The sequence below is a fragment of the Martes martes genome, assembly GCF_963455335.1.
Source record: "Martes martes genome assembly, chromosome: 1".
NCBI classification, from domain to species: domain Eukaryota; kingdom Metazoa; phylum Chordata; class Mammalia; order Carnivora; family Mustelidae; genus Martes; species Martes martes.
This window is the reverse complement of record NC_137888.1, coordinates 75,124,864-75,146,491: the sequence shown is the minus strand read 5'-3', so window position 1 is coordinate 75,146,491 and position 21,628 is coordinate 75,124,864. Positions and strand designations below refer to the sequence as shown.

The 21,628-nt window shown below is 40.3% G+C and overlaps 1 pseudogene across 1 annotated transcript; it reads left to right on the top strand.

Annotated features, from left to right (window-relative positions):
* The first annotated feature begins 19,385 nt into the window (after nt 1–19,385).
* LOC308352727 (protein SET-like) lies at nt 19,386–20,214 on the top strand (annotated as a pseudogene). Its single transcript has one exon. The product of its transcript is annotated as a protein SET-like (transcript).
* Nucleotides 20,215–21,628: the final 1,414 nt, after the last annotated feature.

Sequence of the window (21,628 nt, the reverse complement as noted above, 5' to 3'; positions counted from 1 at the left end):
AAAAAAAAAAAAGAAGAAGAAGAAGAAGAAGCCACAGAGAGAAAGGAGGCAAAATCTGTAGGTCAGGATCCTGGGATCAACTAATGTACCTGACCCACTATACACTCATAGAAATCTTAAAAGGCTGTGGAAACCATCCCATCCAAGATGAATGTTGCAAACTTTCTTTCTTTCTTTCTTTCTTTCTTTCTTTCTTTCTTTCTTTCTTTCTTTCTTTTTGAATGTTGCAAACTTTTTAAGGAATTCAAATTTTTGGTAAATTTGGTAAACTGGTCACTTGACAAAGCAACCATTCAGGAATTCACTTTCAGCAAATGACTTTTAGCTAATTGGCTTGCTTCCTCCAGGGGAAGCGTCATTCAAGCTGGAATATAATGAATACTCAGAAGCTTGAATGGGAAGGAATGCAGTGCCTTACTGATGAAAAATATTCTGTGAAGAGGGAATAGCACATGTGTCGTCTCGGAGGCAGGGAATGGAATGATGACATGTTCTAAGAACAGTATTTAGAAGTGCTAGAGTAAAAAGAGTGAGGTGGGACAGCAAAAGGATTCAAAACTAGAGAGAAAGGCAGAGCTGTGGTCTGGAGAGTTTTGTGGCTCTGGGTCCCAGGGAGTAGGAAATGGAAACTGAAGTCAAAGAATCTGAAGCCAGGAAATGAGAATATCAGATTGCATTTTAGACAGATCATGATGGCAACAGTACAGAGGAAGAATTGGAAGTGAGTAGTCGGGAAGGAGGGAGTCCACTGCTGAGAAGGCAGAATACTCCAGGGTCACGATGAGGCTAAGTTCTGGATTCAGACTGCTGGGAGTCAGCACCTGTTTCTACCACTTAGCATCTGTGTCTTTGGGCAAGTACCTTAGCCTGTTGACCTGGTTTCCTCATCTGTACAATGCAAATTATAAAAGCTGTGAAGCTAAAAGGAAATAATACTTATGAAGTGCTCAGGGCAGACACTGCCATATAGAAAGCTCTCAATACCTGCTTCCTACTGCTATTACTAGTAGTAGTAGTAGTACAAATAATTATCTCTCAGTAGTTCCAAAGAAAAATAACGATGGTCTGAACTGGGGCACAGGCAGTGGAAAATGTGAGGAGCGGAAGGGGATGGGAAAGACAAGGAATGGGTTTGACAGGACTTTCAGTTGATTAGATTCAGGGGGGAGGTGGAGGCAATCTCTTGATCTCTAGCTTGAATGGCCCAGTGGATGGTGTTGGTACCAAAAACCTTTGGGAAGGCAGAAACAGGGACAAGCTGGGTGGTGGAAGATAATGAATTCTGTTTCAGAGATGTTGAGTTTTAGATACTTGTGGGTCATAAAGGTGGAGATGTCCCAAAGGCAGAGAGATGCAGGCTGGAGTTCAGAAAGGAGAGGTAGAGGCCACATGAACCCAGTGCCAGGATAACAGACTTATCGACTGGAAAGAGCTGCCTTTGACATGCAAATGATTTTTCCTCAATTTGGTCCTTGATGCACGACTTCTGTTAGTATCCAGAAGGGAGGGCCCCTTTGTGGCTACCTCAGGTGCAACTTCCATCATAAAATCTTTGCAGATCTGCCTAACCAGATAGGGTCTCTTTACTCTGAGACCCTTTGTTAAGGACTGAATGTTTATGCTCCCTCCAAATTCACATATTGAAGTCCTAACCCTGCAGTGAGTGGGATGGTATTTAGAGATAGGGCCTTGGAAAGGTAATTAAGATTAGATGATGTCCTGAGGGTGGGGCACTGGTCTGATGGAATTAGTGCCCTTGTAAGAAGAGAGCCCAGAGAGCTTGCTTTCCTCCTCCATGTACCCAAGGAAAGGCCACACGAGCACAAGGCAAGAAGGACGCTGTTTACAAGGCAAGAAGAGAGCTCTCACTAGAAACCAATCCTGCTGGATCTTGATCAGAGACTTCTAGCTTCCAGAACTGTGAGAAATAAAGTTTTGTCTATTTTGTCACAGCAACCTGAGCTACCTAAAACATCCTTGTACGAAGGCTTCACTGTATTTCTCCTATAGGTTGGCCCTCCTTTAACTCCAGTAATGCACATTTCCTCCTACTGCTTCCAGATAGAGGCATCTGGAGGGCAGGTCCTTCATCATACTTACTGCAGGTTTCCCTGCAAGGCCCTGTTTTGCCCATAGTAGGTGTTTAATAAACATCTGATGACCTGAGGTCAGCTTGGAAAGACTCAAGATCATGCAAGACTTTGTACGAAGAGGGTCACAGAGAATGTGAGTGTGGAGTACAAGGCAGAATCCTGTGGTCAATCAAGACCGGAGTTTAGGTGGAAACAGGATGATCTCAGTATGAAACTGGGGGATTACCAATAAAAGACAGTTTCTCAAAGATCAGGAGGAAGAGCAAAATGGCCAATGTTTCCACATGAGGCATATTTTTCAGGAGCATTTTGTACTAGACAGACCACTATGTAAGATTACATGGTAGCCTATTTCAAATTGATTTGAAAAATCATTATAGTTTTTGAGTTAGGATTTTTCTAAAGCAACTGAATTTAAGGGTTAAATCAGCAATGGTTCAGGCCCCTAATAGTTTGATGTTATTCTGTTCAAAGAACAGTCAACCAACCAACCAATCAATTCAGCAATGACAGTTTCCCTCCAAAGAGATGAAACAAAAACAAAACAACACAGATTTTGTTTATTTATTTTTTTAAAGATTTTATTTATTTATTTGACAGAGAGACAGCAAGAGAGGGAACACAAGCAGGGGGAGTGGGAGAGGGAGAAGCGGGCTTCCTGCCGATCAGGGAGCTCCACGCAGGGCTCGATCCCGGGACCCTGGGATCATGACCTGAGCTGAAGGCGGACGCTTAACCGACTGAGCCACCCAGGTGCCCTGTTGTTGCATTTCAAACTCTCATCAACTTTACTGGGAATCATTTAAAGTTGACTGAGTGCTCTTAAGTGAAGTCTCAGGGATGATGCTGTGAGTCTGTGTATTCTCTGTGGAATGCCAAGTGTGTGCTGGCAATCATGGTAAGAAATACAACTACCTTGCCCCAAATCTGTCAAGACACTTCTCTGTGAGGATGGGGGAAGTGGGAAGATTTATTTTTTTCTCTGGAGCATCTTCCATTACCATCTTGCTAATCTCTTGGGTGCTGTGGAAGCAGGGAGTTTCTAGCAGCATCCTCTCTGAAGGCCACCAGTATAGAGGGTAAGAGTGGAGTGTATTTGTGTTGACCTATCCACCTATGAGAAACCAGAGGCACCTGGATCAATGGACGACACTTAGAGCCTAGAGCTGTGGGAACTCCTAGACTTGAACTCTTATATGGGCACCACTAGCCCCAAGTGGCTAAGGAGCACTAGACACTTGACTAGTCCAAATTGGGATATTCTGTGTGTAAAACACACCCCCAATTTCAATTCCTTAGTTTACAAAAGAACATAAAATAACTCATTAATACTTGTTTATATTTATTACAGGTTGAAATAATATTTGGGGTATATTGAGGTAAATCAAATATATTATTAAAATTATTTTTTACCCTTTTTATTTTTATTTTCTAATTTGGCAACTAGAAAACTTAAAATTACATATGTGGGTGATGTTATATTTCTGTTGGACAGAGTCTAAGGCTTACACCATCATGATATACATTCTGGTCTTGACAGGATATAGAGCTTAGAAGAATTTGTCTCTTCTCACGTGAATCATGCCCAGCTATGTATAAAAGCAGTTTTATTGTTTGTGTAATAGCCCTATACATTCAGAGAGTCTTTCATCTGAGGATCTCAAACGTTAATTAATTCTCACTGAATAGCTGAGGAAGACTGGTATTCTTAGTCCTATTTTGCAGATGAGAAAACTGAGGCATGGGGAAATTTAAACAATTTGCCCAGGGCTACTCAAGGTAGAATGACAGAGCTCAGAATAGAAACTGTGAATCATTATAATTAATCACACATCTAACCAGCAAACAATATTTTGTCTTCCTGATCAGGCAAATTCCTTCAAGGTTGGGACCATACTTTTAAAATGCTATTTCCAACTGGTAAAATACTGAATGCTCAGTGAACATCACACAACCGTAAGAGTCATTGCTTCCAGATGAACACACTAGGACATTACAATTAGGTAATGTACAAGAGGTAAATAAATGGTCTTTTTCCTTCTGGGGAAAGAATCGTTATTACACCTTACTTTGGAAGCAGATAAACAAATCCTAGCTTTGATTAGTTCACTTGTTTTTAAAACTAGATTTCTAGGTCTTATTTTGATATTTTGAAAAGAAGACATTCCAAACAAATAGCGCGTTGGTCTAGATCTGGATTCCAGTCTTCCTTCCAGAGGAAGGAAGTGCCTTGGGAGCTGTATGGTGCCTCTATCAACATTCTTCCATCACCTTCTCCCTGTGAAATAGCTTCCTTTCACAAGCTCGGGCATCACACACATCATCTCACAAGCTCTGGCAAGTGAGTTTTCTCAAAATTGTACACATTTATCCAACTTCTTTTGGAGAGAAGACCATCAGAAACAAACATTAGGCTTCCCAAGCAAGAGCCACATGAAGCAAATAGTTTCTTTTCTCCAGTATTCATGTTCATTTTCCTTATACTGAATAGGGGAAAAAAAGAAAAACCTATTACCAACTTGTGATTACATTCCTTTTCAGTGTTACTTTAAAACATTGGGCCACTAAAGTACATGAGTTGAAAAAAAAAAAAAAAAGTACATGAGTTTACGAGTAGATTCAGAGGAGCACCTGGCTGGCTTAGTTGGTAGAGCAAGCAACTCTTGATCTTGGGGTCTTGAGTTCCAGCCCCATGCTGGATGTAGAGCTTACATGAAAAAATAAAAATAAAAAAGAAGTAAAATGTGAATAGGGGTAGATTTAGGGAGTTCTAGAAACCATCCATCCATCCGTCCATTCATTCGACAATGCATCTCCTCTTTTATGTATTCTAAAAATATTTATTGTGACTACATGAGTGAAAGGTTACTATATGTCTGAAGTCTGCTTCTTATAAAAATGATATGAATAAAATGTGATATTTTTCAAGACTGGTTGAGGAAGGTTCATTTTTGCCAGTGCATACATATGTGCCCAAGAGAGTACATTCACCTGATGCCCTCTCTACCTTCCTTGCCAACAGCGTCAAACCTAGCTCAGTTCGCAGTGTGTCATCTTGTCCTTGTGACAGGAAGGATGACTGGAGTGCTGAAAGGTTTTTAATTATACTCGCACTCAAATAATGATAGCCTACTTGTGGGCACACGTCTTAGAGGAGAATCATAGTCTGTGCTTTGTGCATCAGATTCCTTCATTTCCTTTGCCTTTTGCTTGAACCAGAAAAATGGCTTAGAGAAATTCATGCACACTTCCCTGCCATCCCCGCCCACAGTGGTGAGGCTGAGTCAGTGGGGGAAGAGTTTCAATATCTTCGGTATCTTTGACACTCCAGGCTCAGAATGGTGGGGTGGGGGGTGGGGCGGCGAGCGGAAGGAGAAGGGGAGTGGAAAACACTGCAGACTATACCCTAGACAATGCTTCTGCACTTGACATTTCTCATTCATTCAAAGTTGATGAATTCCACTTTTGGAGAGCGATGGTGGGGGGAGAAGGAACGGTGAAGTAGAGGAGATGATATGTGCATGTTGCATCTTTGACAAAATTTTCCCCTAATGGTCTTTGCATTAGCTTTGGTCACCACTTCCTGCCATTCGGTTTGCCCCAGTGTATTCATACAGTCTCTGATTGGACAAAGCATCCCACCATCAGAATCGTGCGACGCTGGTTCTAGCACAGCTCTTTTGGCAGTGAAGTCAAGGAGACTTTTAAGCGGTGGTCATTGATGAGTTCATGCCAGTGAGAAACCACAGAGAACAGAGGCTTCTGTACCTGGAACAAAGAGAGAGTCATTTCATGGCTTAATGCCTCACAACCTTCTAGTCTAGGAAAAGGTCTGGGAAAAAAAATCTTCACTCTTCTAGTAACTAGGCTAAATCTATAGCAGCGAACCTACCAGGCAGTAAGATCTGAATGACAGTTGAACAGACAATGGGGAGAATTGTTTCCCCAACCTAGCTCCTTATTTGATAAAGCTTTATGCAAAGGATACATTCTCAAGTGATGATAAGTTGAAGTAGGGAGAATGTAATCACACTCGAGTGGGGTTATAGAAATGATGTTATTTTGCACCAGGGGCGGAGAGAAGGTGGGGGGAAATAATAGACTAATGAAATTTAAAGGTGTTCTAAATTCAGAAAACAAATCTCTTTCCCCATGATGGGCCCTCTAGGGACAATTCCTAAATCGTGGCCCACAGGAGATCTGTAGGACGGCAGCCCCTTCTCCTTACCACCAGCAACAAGACATCACCAGGGCAAGAGCGTGGCGCCTTCTGCCCAGGCTCTAATTCATGCCGGCAGAATAACAATCTGCTCTCCGTGCACCAGGCACAATGAAGGCCCTCTAAGCTGCCACTCAAGCGGGGCCTGCTAACACTCCCGGCCCTTGTTTCTGGCTCTTGGCATTGTTGGGGCAGGGAGTGTGGGGAGAGCTGCACACGTCCATGCTGGGAAAGACAGGGCCCCTGGCGGCCCCAGACCATTAGCAGATGGCCTAGACAACAGCAGTGGCCAGACGAGCTAGCAAGGCCCTTACAACCCTGGGCAAACTTGCCGAACATTCAGGACCTCGCAGACTGAGGTTTCAGAAATTTTGGCCTCTGCTTCCTCATCCCCCAACTCCAAAAAAAACAGAGCAAAACAAAACCAATCACTAAAAGTTCTTTTGGTGTAGCAGGCTGCTGCAAAGTTTGGTTGTAGCACCAAGGTCTTCCTAACAGCCTGTAGAGGATAGGACTGACAAATTTCCAACAGCAACGGGACAGCCCTCAAACTATATAATCTGGACCCGGGTTGGATAAAAGGTGATGCTAGCGAAAATGACTGATAGGGGATTATGATAAGCAGACAGATGACATGGTGAATTGGGGAAGTAGCAAGCTTATTGCTAATCTTTACACTGTAGGCAAAAGAAGAGACATGCTGGCAAACATCACACCCAGGATATCTTCGTTACAGGAGGGAGCAGAACATGCTTAAACTCAGAGTGAAGCTGTACACTGGAGGTTATCCTCAAAGCTTGTCTCAAAGCAAAGACTGGTGTTGATTCCCAGCCAATTTAAAGGATGAAAGGGGCCAAGAGACTGATGTAGGCTATAAGTAATAACTACTACTTTTTAAGCCCTATGTTGCAGGGAGCTTTAAATCCATTTGCTGATTTAGGCCTAATGGCAGCCTTGGGAGATAGAGACCATTACTCCTGATTTATATGCAATTGGCAATTGTGAGTCCTGCTGCAGTAGGAAAGTTCTGCCCGGCCAGAACTTAATATTAATTTAAGAATTAAATTCTTAAATTAATTATTATTAATTCGAGAATATTAATTTGCATCTCTGGAGCTAAAAGGAGATGCAAAGCTAGGGACACTAAGGGAATATTTGCTTAGTTTTGTTTTCTAAAGAATTCCAGTTTTCCTTGGGCCTGGGTTAGAGCTTTACCTTAAAGAAGTAATCACAGTTGTTCTTTGCAGGCAAGCTACAACATCTACTGTTGAGAAAAGCAGTGAGCCTTTCCACTTCTGCTGAGTGTGCCAAAACTGAACCAATAAAGTCTAGCCTTTGTGACAGTTCTTTGTCTCTTCTGAGGCTAAAAATGTCTGGACACACTGAGTCAGTTGGAGGGTCAGCTCTCTCTTGACCTGGCACACAACGTAACATGAGTCACTAAAAGGATTCAAAACTCAGGGTCAGAAAAACACTGCCGTTAAGTTGGTGCAGCCAAAAATATTGAGGCATCAACCGTGTGCTCCTGGATGTAGCCTGTTCATTCATCTGTTTGTTTATTCATTCAACAAACATCAATCCTAACCCACTCACATAAATATAAAACAAAGGTAAAGAGTTTCACGAATACCAAATTAGACAGTGAAAGGCAAGTTTCACTGACCACAGTCCTCCAGATTTTCTGCTTAGGGACAACCCCGGACACCAGTTTTCTGGGGATCCTTCTAGAGGTGTTCAAAGCATAAATGTAACTGTTATTGAATCCTTGCTGTAGCCTGGATACTGATTTCTACAAAGTGATGGCCAAGATTTGGTCTTAGCTCCTATGGTTGTGTAGACACATAAGCCAATTGCCACCGTAGGATTGAGGAGTGCTCTGATTGGTCTGAATGGAGTGGTAGTGGTCTGAGTAGATCAGAGCTGAAATGCCGGTGTGTCTGATCAGCTATCACAGTAAATTGTTGTCACTGGTCTTTGCAAATTATTATTTAAGGTCAGAGTTTATTTCTATGATAATCGCTTATTTCTGTGATATCAAATTAATATTCTAATTTGGTTTTGTGAGCGAGAGGGAAGGATGTGGAGGCCAAACTGGTTCGCTGAGAATTGCGTGTGGCCCTGGGCATTCCCAGGGGATGTCCTCTTGCAAAAGTGACCTGATGCACGTGCCGGGAGGGTGAAAATTTCAGACATCCAGTGTTCAAGGGAGCCATAAAACTTTCCATTTCTGGGACACCTCTAGAAAGCTTTCCCCAAATATTTTATGCTTCTCCTTCAGTTGGGCTATCAGACTTCTCCTTGCCTCGTTTCAAAATATTCATACTTGTAATAGCAGGGAAGTCAGGAAGTGGAGAAGCCGCCCATCTGGATTGAATACAGCCCGGGACAGCAGTTTGTGCATGGTGAGACAGATAACATTTTACAGATTTAAGAGACAGTTGAATCTGATGCATGTGGATGCAAGCTACTGGTGGAAGGCTTGGATCAAACCCTTTCAGTGCAGCCTGGATTTATGGGAACTGCTCAGGCGCTTGTAGTCTTTGAGGAAGAACGTACAGTGGTTATTTTGTTCGCAAAGATTTTACTTCAGTTGACCTGGATTCTCACCCCACATTGAGTTTGACTTCCAGTATGAATGTAAACCAGCTCCAGACTCAGATGCAACCTCTGCTTAATGTCTGATAGGGAGTTAAAGAGAGAAAATAAAAAATGGCATAAATAAGTTTCACATGATTTCCAATCCAAGTTATGAGTTGGCTCTGTTTCGCTCAATCAGCCAGGGGCAGAGAGAATTTTGCAAACCTCAGTGGCCCTTCGAGAAAGCCTGGTCTACATCCTGTTTTTGAAAGAAAACCCAGAACCTGTCAGATGTGCCCTATTTCTGTTTCTGTGGCAGCTCCTCGTAGCTGTTCTAGGATAGAATGTGGCCCAAGTACATTCATTCTCTTCTTGTCCTTCCAAACGTGCCCCTCTGAGGGGCAAGACATTTTGCTGATTATTTTAACACACGAGGCAGAAATGCATCTTGGAATGATGCACATCTGAGTTGCTGAGGACAAGACCATAAAATACAATCCTTCCCAGGGATTTCCTTCCTTGGGAGCCCAGGTGGCAGCCAGCTTGACAGCAGGGTCTCTGGGCTCACTTAGGTTTTCATATCATGTCAGAAAAATAGAAAAAGAATTTTCTCCCCTCACTAAAATCCCATAACTCAAATTTGTATAGTTAGAGAACAAATCTCAAAGTCTCTTTTTAAAGTGCACTGTAAATGCTATGATACAGGGTATGGACTTTGAGAGGGTTTTTCCCGTTCCCTCCCACTGATCCTCTCCCTCCCTTCCTCCCCGTCTCCCTCCATCCCCGCTCCTTGCCCTCTGCCTCCCGCCTTCTTCCTTCCTTCCTTCCTTCCTGTAACATGAAGCAGATCTGAGTGAAATCTTGCCTTTTTGCTCAAAATTTCCCCCCTAGCTGAGTTAGAGCATGGGACGACTCTATTTTCCAAGTACCTTATGGGATCCTGACAATTTATTTCTTCCCCTTGCTTTGAAAATGACCCCCAAAGAGATAACATTGTTTGCATTAATTCTTAGAGAAAAGCAGCCAAGGTTTTATTAAAAACACTGCCCTTTGTCTTCTTGCATATTTTCTTTCCCTCTGTAATGTGGGAAGATATCAAATGTAAAAGAAACAAAAACAGAAGACTCTGCTCCTTTCATCTTTGCTCAGTTTCCAAAGTCATTCAACACATTACCTTATTCTTATTAAATTTTAAAAAGGACCAAGTGGAATGCTGCATTTGAATTTTGAGGGCTGAGGACTTGGGATAGGCTGTCTGCATTGTGTCATTCATTAGATTCTCTTAAGATCTTCTCACCCTGTATTGGTCCTGGCAAAACATTATTATACTTTGGAGAACACATCCAGACTAACCAGTTTCCATATGAAACTCAGTTCTGGAAGTTCATCTTCTTTGATGTGACTGGATTCTTTAATTTTTGAGAAAAAAAGATGAAAAGTATCATTGATACCTGGTTGAGTAAATAAACTTTAAAACAAGGTCAAAATTACTCTTTCAACATATCTGATGTATTATTAAGTATTACTTAGAATAGCAATACTCTAAAATACATATAAGAAACAATTCAATGATGAAATACAGTGATGAAAAATAATATAACAAAAAATATGTGATGGCTTCAATTTTTTTTTAATATTCCCAGCCTAAGTTTGTTCACTAAAACCTGCCCCGGTCAAAGCCACCTCTAAAAGCCATAATTATGAAGGAGACTCTGTAGCAAAAATGGACTTTTGTAGCAAAAGCTTGTAATACATTTAGGGAAAAAGTTCAAAATATTATGTTTTTTAAAGAAGACTAAAAGAAAACTTACCAAAAGACTCTCCCAGAATTATTTCTCATAGTTGTCTTTCTTTTCATCTTCTTTTTCTAATTTGGAACAATTACTTTTCTAACAACAATAACAAAAAGATCAGCCATAATCTTTATATTTTTCATGGATCTGATTTATCCTGGACCACCCTGTACTTGGAGTTGTAGGCCCCTGTCTTAAAAAAAAAAAAAAAAAAAAACAACAACAACAACAACAAAAAAAACACCAACCAAAAAAAAACCGTACTTTAAACTTTGAATAGCTTATCAGAAACTTGTAGTTGTACCTGATAAAATCTGAGCCCAAGCAAAAAAATATTGGGGGGTACAGTACGTGCTGGGATAAACAGCTTGAAACCACGTGAATAATGAGGTTACTGATTCAGTGATGAGCACACCTGAGTTTTGATAAGCATGACCCAACTGCATATGGTGAAATCCTTGATTCACAGAGAGTGTCTCATCTTTACTGAACTCACCAGAAGGAGCATTTAGTCCGTATAAAGCAAGGTGCAATAAATCAGGGGAAAGCTGCAGATCCTGTCAGACCTGCCTGCATTCCTTTCCCCTCAGTGATTCTGTAGTTCAAGAGGGTTCATCCTTTGGGAATATTTCAACACCCTTTTGCAAGCTATGCCAAAATCCAGGGATTTGACAGCTTGATAAAACCTCATTTATCCTGAGCTAGAGAAAAGCTGACCCTGGGAAGGACTATATTTTCAAAGGCAGTACCATCTAGCAGCTGTAAGTTAACTGGCAGATCTTGTGGGGCTGAGGGTGCCTTTGAACTTGCTGGGAAGTTTAATGGCAAAGGTGCAGGTCCCTGGGAGAAAATCTGTTACTGAAAGAAGACAAAGAACTAGTAAGTGGCTTTCCAGCCAGGCAAAAGGCAGGAGATCGAGTCCATCGGCGCTAGAATCCATATTACATTCTTACACCGGGGGAGAGAGTAAATGCAGAGAAATGTATGGGATGGTATCGAAAATAGATGCCACAAACAAGAAGTTGGGCAGATTCATTTTCCTTTAGTATTATGGACTAGAATTTAAAATATCAGTTTGAACAGGGCATTAATTGGACTTGGTGGAATGACAAGTCGAGAGCCATTGGGGATCTGGTGGGTGATTTACTGATGCCAATGCTGAGTTCGGCTCCCTTCCTGGGGACTCTCTTTGAAGTCAGGGGAAGTTGGGAAGGGGGACGGCAAAGGGAAGAGTGGGAATTAGGATGAGAATGGCCTTTGTAGTCGTATCATTTCCCTCAAACATTTATTGCTTTTCCCTTCCTTCCTCATTCAGCAAATATTTCATGACCTCTCTGTGCCTGGCATTCTACTGGGCATTTGGGATTTGGAATGAATACAAGAGAATTCCTGGTCTTGAAGGGTCTGTAGGTAATGGCAAATACTGACTGACTCCCATTCCCTTTCTGATGAAGAGTAGCCCTGAGGAAGTGATGCACTGCCCAGTGTTTCTCTAATCGTATGTTTCAAATTTCAAAATTTCTCATTTCACATATTTTACTCTTATTATTAAAGGCAACTAATTAAATGTATTAAAGTGGGTTTAATTTTGATGTTATCTATAAGGATTTTCACCTAAATAAATTAATTCATTTGGGAAAAAAAAATCCCAAGTCAGACAACCTTCCATTCCGCTTATTGTTTTTTAACAATATGGCTTCTATGTTGGTTTCACGAGCTGCATTTTCCCTATGTTGGAATCTGTGGAGGGCACTACAGATTTGATGGGGGAGGTGAATTATTTTGTATCAGTTAGACATCTAGCCAGTCTGAAAACAACCACTAAGGGTGTTTGTTTGTTTTTTCCTACAAAAATATTGACAACCATGCAATCAAAATATTAAGGTTAAAAAATAAAAATATTAAAAAATCTCTACTTTGTCCTATCCAATCTTCTCTGAAGGGTGTGGGAAAAAACTTCTGTAACTTTCCAAGAAGTGAAACCAAGTGACATTTTAAGAAGTCACATTATACCCATAACCAGTAATATTTTAAGTTTTCAGGTCACAGATCAGTCACAATATGAAATAGGGCTCCAATACTTATTTCCTTCAAATGCTTAAGTTATTTTGCTTCACAATCTCAATATTGCTCATTGTATGGCAAAATTTTTGTTTCGCAAGGATGCTATGGGGCTAGAACATCGAGGGCCCCTCATGATCCCTGCCTCATGCCCTGCGTAGCCACCTCCAGCAATCCACTGCTTCAGGATTGGTCTATGTGACAAAACAATACGAAGTAATGGTACATCCTTTCCTGGGTCAAATCACAGAAGACATTCTGGCTGCTGCCTCTTGATCTCTCTCTTTGTGTCTTCGATCATTCCCTCCCAGAGACACCAGCTGCTGTGTTGTGAGGATAGTCAGGCAGCCCTGTGAATCATCATGTGGCAAGGTACCGAGGCTTCCTGCCAACAGCCATATGAATGAGCCATCTTGAGGCAGACCCTCCAGTGCAGCCTTCAGATAACTGCAGCCTCTGCCAGACAGCTTGACTGCCACCTTGACAGACCCTGAGCCAGAACCATTCGGCTAAGTCACACCCAGATTCCTAACCCACAGGAACTGTGTGAAATAATAAAGGTTTGTTGATTTGAGCTGCTAAGTTTTGGAGTAACTTGCTATGCAGCAATAGATAATGAATACAGGGGTCCTTTCAAACCTGTGATTCATTGCTTTTTCTGGTTCTTATGTCACACTCATGATATCTTCTACGTGAAATATTCTTACTGGGAGTCTTGGGAAGTTGTAAGTCTCCTTAGTTCGTTGCATAGCTCACACAGTAATTAATACATATATTGTATACGCATAAACATAAAGTAATGTATTTTTTTCTAAATGCTTTTTATTTTTTATTTTTTTAGGGAGAGAGAGGGAGAGCATGCCCCTGCGAGCACTGGAGGAAGGGGGCAGAGGGCAAGGGTAGAGGGACAGGGAGAGAGAGAATCTTAAGCAGGCTCCACAACCAGCATGGAGTCGGATGAGGGCTCGATCCCATGACCCTGAGATCATGACCTGAGCTGAAATCAAGAGTCAGAGGCTTAACCTACTGAGCCACCCAGGCACCCCTCTAAGTGCTTTTTAAAATTTATTTTTCGTTTTAAAGATAATACACACTTATTAAAGAAAATGTGGAGGAAAAGTTAAAATAAGGTACCTATAGTTTCAATTACGAGAGAACTATTGTTAACACTTGACCTTTCTTTCTTTTTTTCTTTATTTCTTCCTTTCTTTTTCTTTTTTTCTTTTGTTTAAAAAGAAGTTGTGGCCATACACTATATGCCATGCTTTCCATAAGCCAAATTCATTTTCTTTAATAACAAAGCCCAATAATGTGCCTTGCTCACTCTTGTCATTCAGCTCCCTGCTTCGAGTGACAGGTTCCCAGGGAAATCAGATGTGACTGTGACCTGAGTGTTCAGGAGGCCCGTGAGAGTGTCATGGGTTTGGAGCCAGAGCCTGGCAGGGAGTGATTGGTGCCTGAGGGCGCCAGACACATGGAAGATGATTTATACCAACGACCAGTCTTCTCTGCACACATTCTTTTTATTTTCAGTACTAACATGTGTGTAAAAGGCCACTCCCTGCCCGACAACTCATATTTATATCCACAAACTTCTTAACAGAAACTACACTCCTTTATTCTCTGTTCTTCAAATAAGGCTTCAGAGAATTGTGAATTTATTAAGATGCTGATAAAGCATAAACAGCAGGGCCTTTTCCAAGACCTTGGGAGGGGTGTTAGCGATGTGTTCACATGGTCATGCATTTATACAAAATTTGCAAAAGTAAGAAACTTTAATCACAATTGCTTAAGACTGCTATCTCTTTCCACTCTACTCCTGCCCTTCAACATGCCTATAGTTTCCTTAATCCAAGGTGGTATCCAGTGGTCACCAGCATATTATTTTCATAAATTTTGTATTCTTTTTTTTTTTTTGACTGGGACCCCCAAATTTTATGATTCAGGACGTAAGACATTGGATATACATCTTGGACTCCACATTGCAAAAGATGCATGTTTAGACTGTGTTTTTCAATTGCTTTATACTGTAAACAGAATTTATTTATTATTTATTAATCTTATGTGTGAAGTCATTGGGAATTTCAGAGCTGGGAGAGTCACAGAATTAGAGGGCTTCAAATGAGCTCAATCTATTCTACATGGTTTTATGTAATTGCTAAGACTGTTTCATTCAAATCCATAGGTGCTCAAGAGTTCCTCCTCTTTGCTGACTCCGTCCTTTGACTCTATTCCTTCATTGACTCCTATTCCTTTACTCTATGGATCTTTTCACTATGACCCTTCCATCAAGAAAAAAACAGGGCACCTGGGTGGCTCAGTCGGTTAAGCATGTGCCTTCGGCTTAGGTCATGGTCCCAGGGTCCTGGGATCGAGTGCTGCATTGGTGTCCCTTGCTGGGTGGGGAGTCTGCTTCTCCCTCTCCCTCCACCCCTGCTCATGCTCTCTCTCTCTCTATCAAATAAATAAATAAAATCTTAAAAAAAATAAATAAACAAATTTAACCTACTTAATGCAACACCTTTGAACAAAAAAGGAATGCAGAATGAATAGTACCAACCAGGTGAGTGATGGACTTTATGAAAGACTGTGCAAAAGAAAAAAAAAAAAGAGAGAGAGAGAGAAATAAAAAACCAGACTCTTAAATACAGAGAACAAGCTGGTGGTTGCCAGAGGGAAGGTGGGGGGAGGGATGGGTGGAAGAGGTAAAGGGGAGTAAGAACACACTTATCCTGATGAGCATGGAGTGATGGATAGAATTGTTGAAAAAAAAAGTGAAAAAACAAAAGAGGAGGCTGTGCTACTCTGAGTGTTTATTCATTTCACCTGTTGATTAGAGGAATCTATTCTCCTTTTAATCAACTTTTGAACAAGGTACAAATCAAATCAATACCTGCCGTGGCAGCCATGGAGATACACTTTTCAGATGTCCCTTTAAGAGAACCTGCTGGAGGTGCCTGGAATGACAGAGCCCAGCTGCCACATCTCTGAGCCCCACTCTTCTGGGCTGCTGGCAGCCATTGACCGAATGAACTCTCCTGAGGTACCAGGGTACCAGCGCTGGTCCTCCCTGCCTGACACAGGATCCTTCTCTCGGGCAACTTTTGCACAGAACCTCCCCATCAGCCCAGCAAGGCTTTCTGAGAACTGCTCCAGGGTCTGAGGCTCTTCCTCTCTGATCTTTCCTTCCTCCTCTACCTTCACAGGTAGCAGACCTGATCACAGTCGGACCCTCTCCCTGTCTCTTCCTACACCTATCTCCCTCTGTCCTGCACAGTCTTCTCCTCAATAAACCTCTGGCATGTCAAATCCTGTCTTAGCACCTGCTTCTCTGTGTATCTGAAGTGACACACATGTACATTGTTAAAAATGACCAAATCCAGAAGGGCTTAGACGAAGTAGCAACAGTTCCCTGCCCCCACCCCCATAACCCCTTCCCCCAGTCTTTCACATGGGAAACATTTTTAACACTTTCTTTTTTCTAGCTCTTTTGACAGTTATTATATCTCTAGAGGAATATATTTGTCATATACTGTTTATTATGTATTTTGTTATTTGTTACTTGTTATATATTTTATATATTTGTTTGTTATATATATTTTATGCATACGTATATATTTCTAATTCCATCAACTATTCACAGTATCTCTTGGCTCTTTGTGAGGTGAACATATAAATGTCCTTATTCTTTCCTTCATCTCATTTCCTTCTTACCACAATCAGATGCGTCATTTTAACTTTCGTTGTCAAGAAAGAAAACATGAATCTTGTTCTACCACCAGACCTAAGTCTTCCTTTTGCCTGGCCTGTGGATTGATTCCAAAAGCTGTGAAATGGTCAACAGGTGTAATATAACATTTTTCTATGTAAAGATTGCTCACAGATCAGCCACATAGTATGCTATGATTACATATCTTTTCTACATAGTCTCGTGTGTTTCTTGGAATTTGTAATTGTCTCTTTCACCCCACCCCATTTCCCACATTGCTGCATTTTTTACAACTTGATATCCCAACTTCTTCAAGATAGTATCAAATCTCTGAATTCTTTCTGGTCATATAGATTTTCTTTCCAGACGCATTTTGGAGCCACCAGCTCGAAACTGAACCTTTGTGTTCTTCCTTTGGTGAAAAGTTGTACCCTAGGTCTTCCTTCCATTTTCTCCTGATTGACCTAATTGTTTCTTGAATCCACATTTTTTAGTTTTCTCTCTTATTTTGCTGGAACACATCCTTGAATCACTTCCATAGAAAAGGGGTATGGGGAGTAAACTTACTGAATCCTTCTGTGACTTCGAGTATCTTTATTCTACTCTCAAATTTAATTCATAATTTGATTGAATATTGATTTTTTTTTCACTCAAAATAATTTTCTCTCAGAACTTTGAAGGTAGAGTCTCATTGTCTTGTAACATTTGGCATTGCTAAAGAGAAGTTTGATGCCAATCTGATTTTTTTAAAAAAGAAGACAATTTGTTTTTTTTCTCTGAAAATTTTTAGATTTTAAAAAACCTTTGATATTCTGATAAGGATTGCATTAAATGTGTAGATTGCTTTGGGTAGTATAGACATTTTAACAATATTTGTTCTTCTAATCCATGAGCATGGAATGTCTTGGTGGGAATGCAAATTGGTATAGCCATTCTGGAAAACAGCATGGAAGTTCCTCAAAAAGTTAAAAATAGAACTATCCTACAATCCAGCAATTGCGCTACTAGGTATTTATTTACACAAAGGATAGAAAAATACTAATTAATATGGATACGTGAACTCCAGTGTTTATAGCAGCATGATCTAATAATAGCCAAATTACAGGAACAGCCCAAGTGTCCATCCACTGATGAATGGATACACACACACACACACACACACACACACACACATGTGAATATTATTCGGTCATAAAAAAGAATGAAATCTTGCCATTTACAACAATGTGGGTAGAGCTAGAGCATATTATACTAAGTGAAATAAGTCAGAGAAAGACAAATACTGTATAATTTCAGTCATATGTGGAATTTAAGGCAAAAAACAAATGAGCATATGGGGAAAAGAAAAGAGAGAGAGGCAAACCACGAAATAGACTCTTAACTGTAGAGAACAAACTGCTGGTTCCCAAAGGGGAAGTGGGAGGGGGCTGGAAGGGGGACTTGGGGAATGGGGGAAATAGGTGCTGGGGATAAACGAGTGCACTTGTGATGAGCACCAGGTGTTGTATAGAAGTGTTGAATCACTAAATTGACACCTGAAACTAATACTACATAATAAGTTAATGAACTGGAATTTAAATAAAAACCTTAACAAAATCTTTGATATTCTAAAATTTTATCATTATGTGACTGAGGTTCATTTTTCATTTACTGTGTCTGGCATTACAGCATTTTCTTCTCTCTTTCTTCAGTCTAGAGACTCTTGTCTTTCAACCAAGAAATTTTAAAAAAATTTTTTATGTATGTTTTCTTTTCATTTTGTCTGTTCTCTCTGGAGCGTCTCGTCATTGGACATTAGCCTCTTGGATTTACACTTTACACTTTAGCCTTTCTTTCATGTTTTCATTCTACCTGTATTTGTTTTTTTTCCTCAGCAAATTCTTTGACTTTATACTTCACTATGTTTATCAAATTTCTGCTTAAACTACCATATTTTTAATTTCTAAGAACTTTTTATTTTTGAGCAATGACTTTTTTTAATCTTATTTAGTTCTTAAATTATAACCTTAATTATTTTTTAAATTCTCTCTGAGGTTTCTACTTATAGTTAAGATATAATTTTCTAATAAATGTTCTTAAAATATAAAATTTGTGTATATTTTATATGGACATTGAGTCCGGACATATCCATGGACATACATTTTCAAATGTTGGCCTTTGTAAAATCTACCAAGAGACATTATTTTTCCTCCTGGGTAGATGTAAATTTCTTCGGCATGAACTGAATTTTCAAAATATGGCACCCACATGTTCAGAGTATGTACTTCCTCACTGAACTAGACCAGCTGCTGCACTGAGTTAGCCTTAGTGAAAGTTGTTTTTCTCCTTTCAGAAATTTGGGAGGTCCTTTCCTTTTTATTGTATATTTATATTCTGCCTGTCAGTTGATGATCTGGGGCCAAGTGGCCAATACTGGAATAATGTTTGACTGGAGACAAATGGGGAGATTTAACAACCAGGACGAAAACACTTGCAAGGGTTTGGAGACTGATTGATATGGTCCCTCAGAGCCTTCCTGGACATGGAGGGTAGTAGGGGAGGTCATTAACCTGGTAGTTGGCCCTCTCAGCATCTGCCTTTCTTCTAGACAGAATAGTTGGGTGATCTGACTACATGGTAATTCAGAGATTTAAAAGTATATTCAAGTTGACAAACTATGCATTAAAATGTTAGCCATGCTTATTTCTGGGTTTCAGCATCTGGGATATTATATTTCCTTGTTGAAAAATATATATATCTGGGGTCCCTGACTGGCTGAGTCGGAAGAGCATGCAACTCTTGATCATGAGTTCAAGCCCCATGTTAGGCATAGAGATGACTTTAAAAAAATAAAATAAAAAAAATATATATAAAATAAAAAAACACCTATCTGGAGTAATTAAAGCCTCTTCCAGATATGTGTCTGCCCTTGTTTCACTGACTTTCCTCACAGCATGGCCCCCAAATTCCAGTCTTCACTCCTCCTCAACAGAAGAAACTGAGACTGCCTCCTGACCCCAAGCTGGAGGCGACAACCCCTTAGCACTTCCTGAAGGGAGAAAAAGAACAGCAAGAAGTGATTGAACATGTTGATGGAGTACAAAATGAAATGGAAGTGAGATTTTGAAAGTAGAGCCAAAGTATAACAAACTCCACCAAACAATTTTTTCAGAAGAGGTCATACTTGATTGCCAAAATCCAAAATTCTGGGGTAACAACATTTGTCAACCATCCACAAGTGTCCGCTGCTTAGAGAGGAGGAGGAAGAGGTGCTGTCTTATTTGACAAGAGTTGAAGTGACAGAATGTGAAGATATTAAATCAGGTTACAGAACAGATTTTTATTTTGAAGAAAACCTTTGCTTTGAAACTAAAGTTCTGTCCAAAGAACTTCATCTGAATGAGAGTGGTGATCCATTTGCAAAGTCCACTGAAATCAAATGGAGATCTGGAAAGTGGTCAAGGAAATGTTCAAGGCAAACACAGAGTCAAGCCAGCAGGAAGAGGCAGCATGAGGAACCAGAGAGCTTCTTCACTGGTTCACTGACCAGAACTCTGACGCAGGTGCACACCAGTTAGGAGAGGTCATCAGAGATGGTATCTGGTCAAACCCATTAGAGTAGCACATGGCTCCTGATATGGATGATGAAGGGGAAGGAAAGAAGATGATGACAAAGAGGAAGGACTGGAGGATATTGATGAAGAAGGAGATGAAGATGAAGGTGAAGATGAAGGTGATGACGAGGGGAAGGAAGGAGAGGGGAAGGAAGGAGAAGCTGACTAATGGAACACTAATGGTTCTAAGCTTTCTTTTTTAATTTTCTCCAGACCCTCAGAGCAAGTTACAGTCTTTTTTTTTTTTTTTAATTTTTCTTCTTGCGCTCATTTGCCCTGTTTTTTGAAGTCCCTTTTCTTTCCCTTTATACTATGGTTCTCAACTTATTTGGGAAGGGCGGGAGAATACCTTGAGCAAAAAACAGTGGGAAAGAATTTCTACCCATTTCTGTTCTAAATTCATGTTTATCCCCTCCTGTCTCAACAAAACTTTATGAGATCAACACCACTATGTCTGTGGGAAGAAGAAAAACCGTCTGCTCTCTTAGCTCTGCTGGAAGCTGGAGGGTGGTAGGCCCCGGTGTAGTATAGTATGTAGTAGTGCATAGACGTCCAGCTTTTTTCCTCCTTTCTCTGTATATTGGGCTAAGACATTACACTGTATTTCTATGTGGATATGGACAGTCAGCATTTACCATTTATCAACATATATTATGGACAGCTGGCATTTACCATTTACCAACATGTATCTGACTACTTTCTCTTGTTTAAAAAAAAAAAAAAACTTAAAGAAATGGGGTTATAGAAGGTCAGCAAAGGTTGGGTTTGAGATGTACAGCTTCTCCTTTGGCATGCTTAATTGTGATATTTAGTGGAGATCCCTGCAGTTTAAGATGACACTTTTAAAATAAAATTCTCTTCTAATGATGACCTGAGACCTGACACTAGATGGGAAAATCAGCAGAACCTATAGAATCTTATTTGAAATTGACATTCTCTATTGTAATTTTGTTTAGTTTATCCATAAATTTTCTTTTTATTTCACTGGAAAAGAAAGATGATGCTCAGTTTTAAACACTTAAAGTGTAGAAGTTGCTTTGTTTAAAAAAAACTAAATGTGTACACACACACAAACACACAAAACATTTTTAGGGACTCCTGGGTGGCTCAGTTGGTTAAGCTGCTGCCTTCAGCTCAGGTCATGATCCCAGGGTCCTGGGATCTAGTCCCGAATTGGGTTCCTTGCTCAGCGGGGAGCCTGCTTCTCTCTCTCTCTCTCTCTCTCTCTCTCTGCTTCTGCCTGCCACTCTGCCAGCTTGTGCTCTCTCTCTGACAAATAAATAAATAAAATCTTTAAAAGTGCTTTTAATTTAAAAACATATTTATATTTCTTAATTTGTTATAATCCCATGATTACTTCCATGGTAAGGAAATAATTTATTTTTATTTATTTTTATATATAAGGCTTTCTACTGAATCTTCATTTGCCCTATTAAATGTAGCAGGAAAAACCCCAAATAAAACAAAACAAATTAAAAAACTAATTTTAACCCCAGGGCTAATAGCATACCTAAGATGAAAAGACTAAATCTTGAAACTGACTTGGTTCATCACACCTGAACCAAATAGGTGATGAGAAAGAG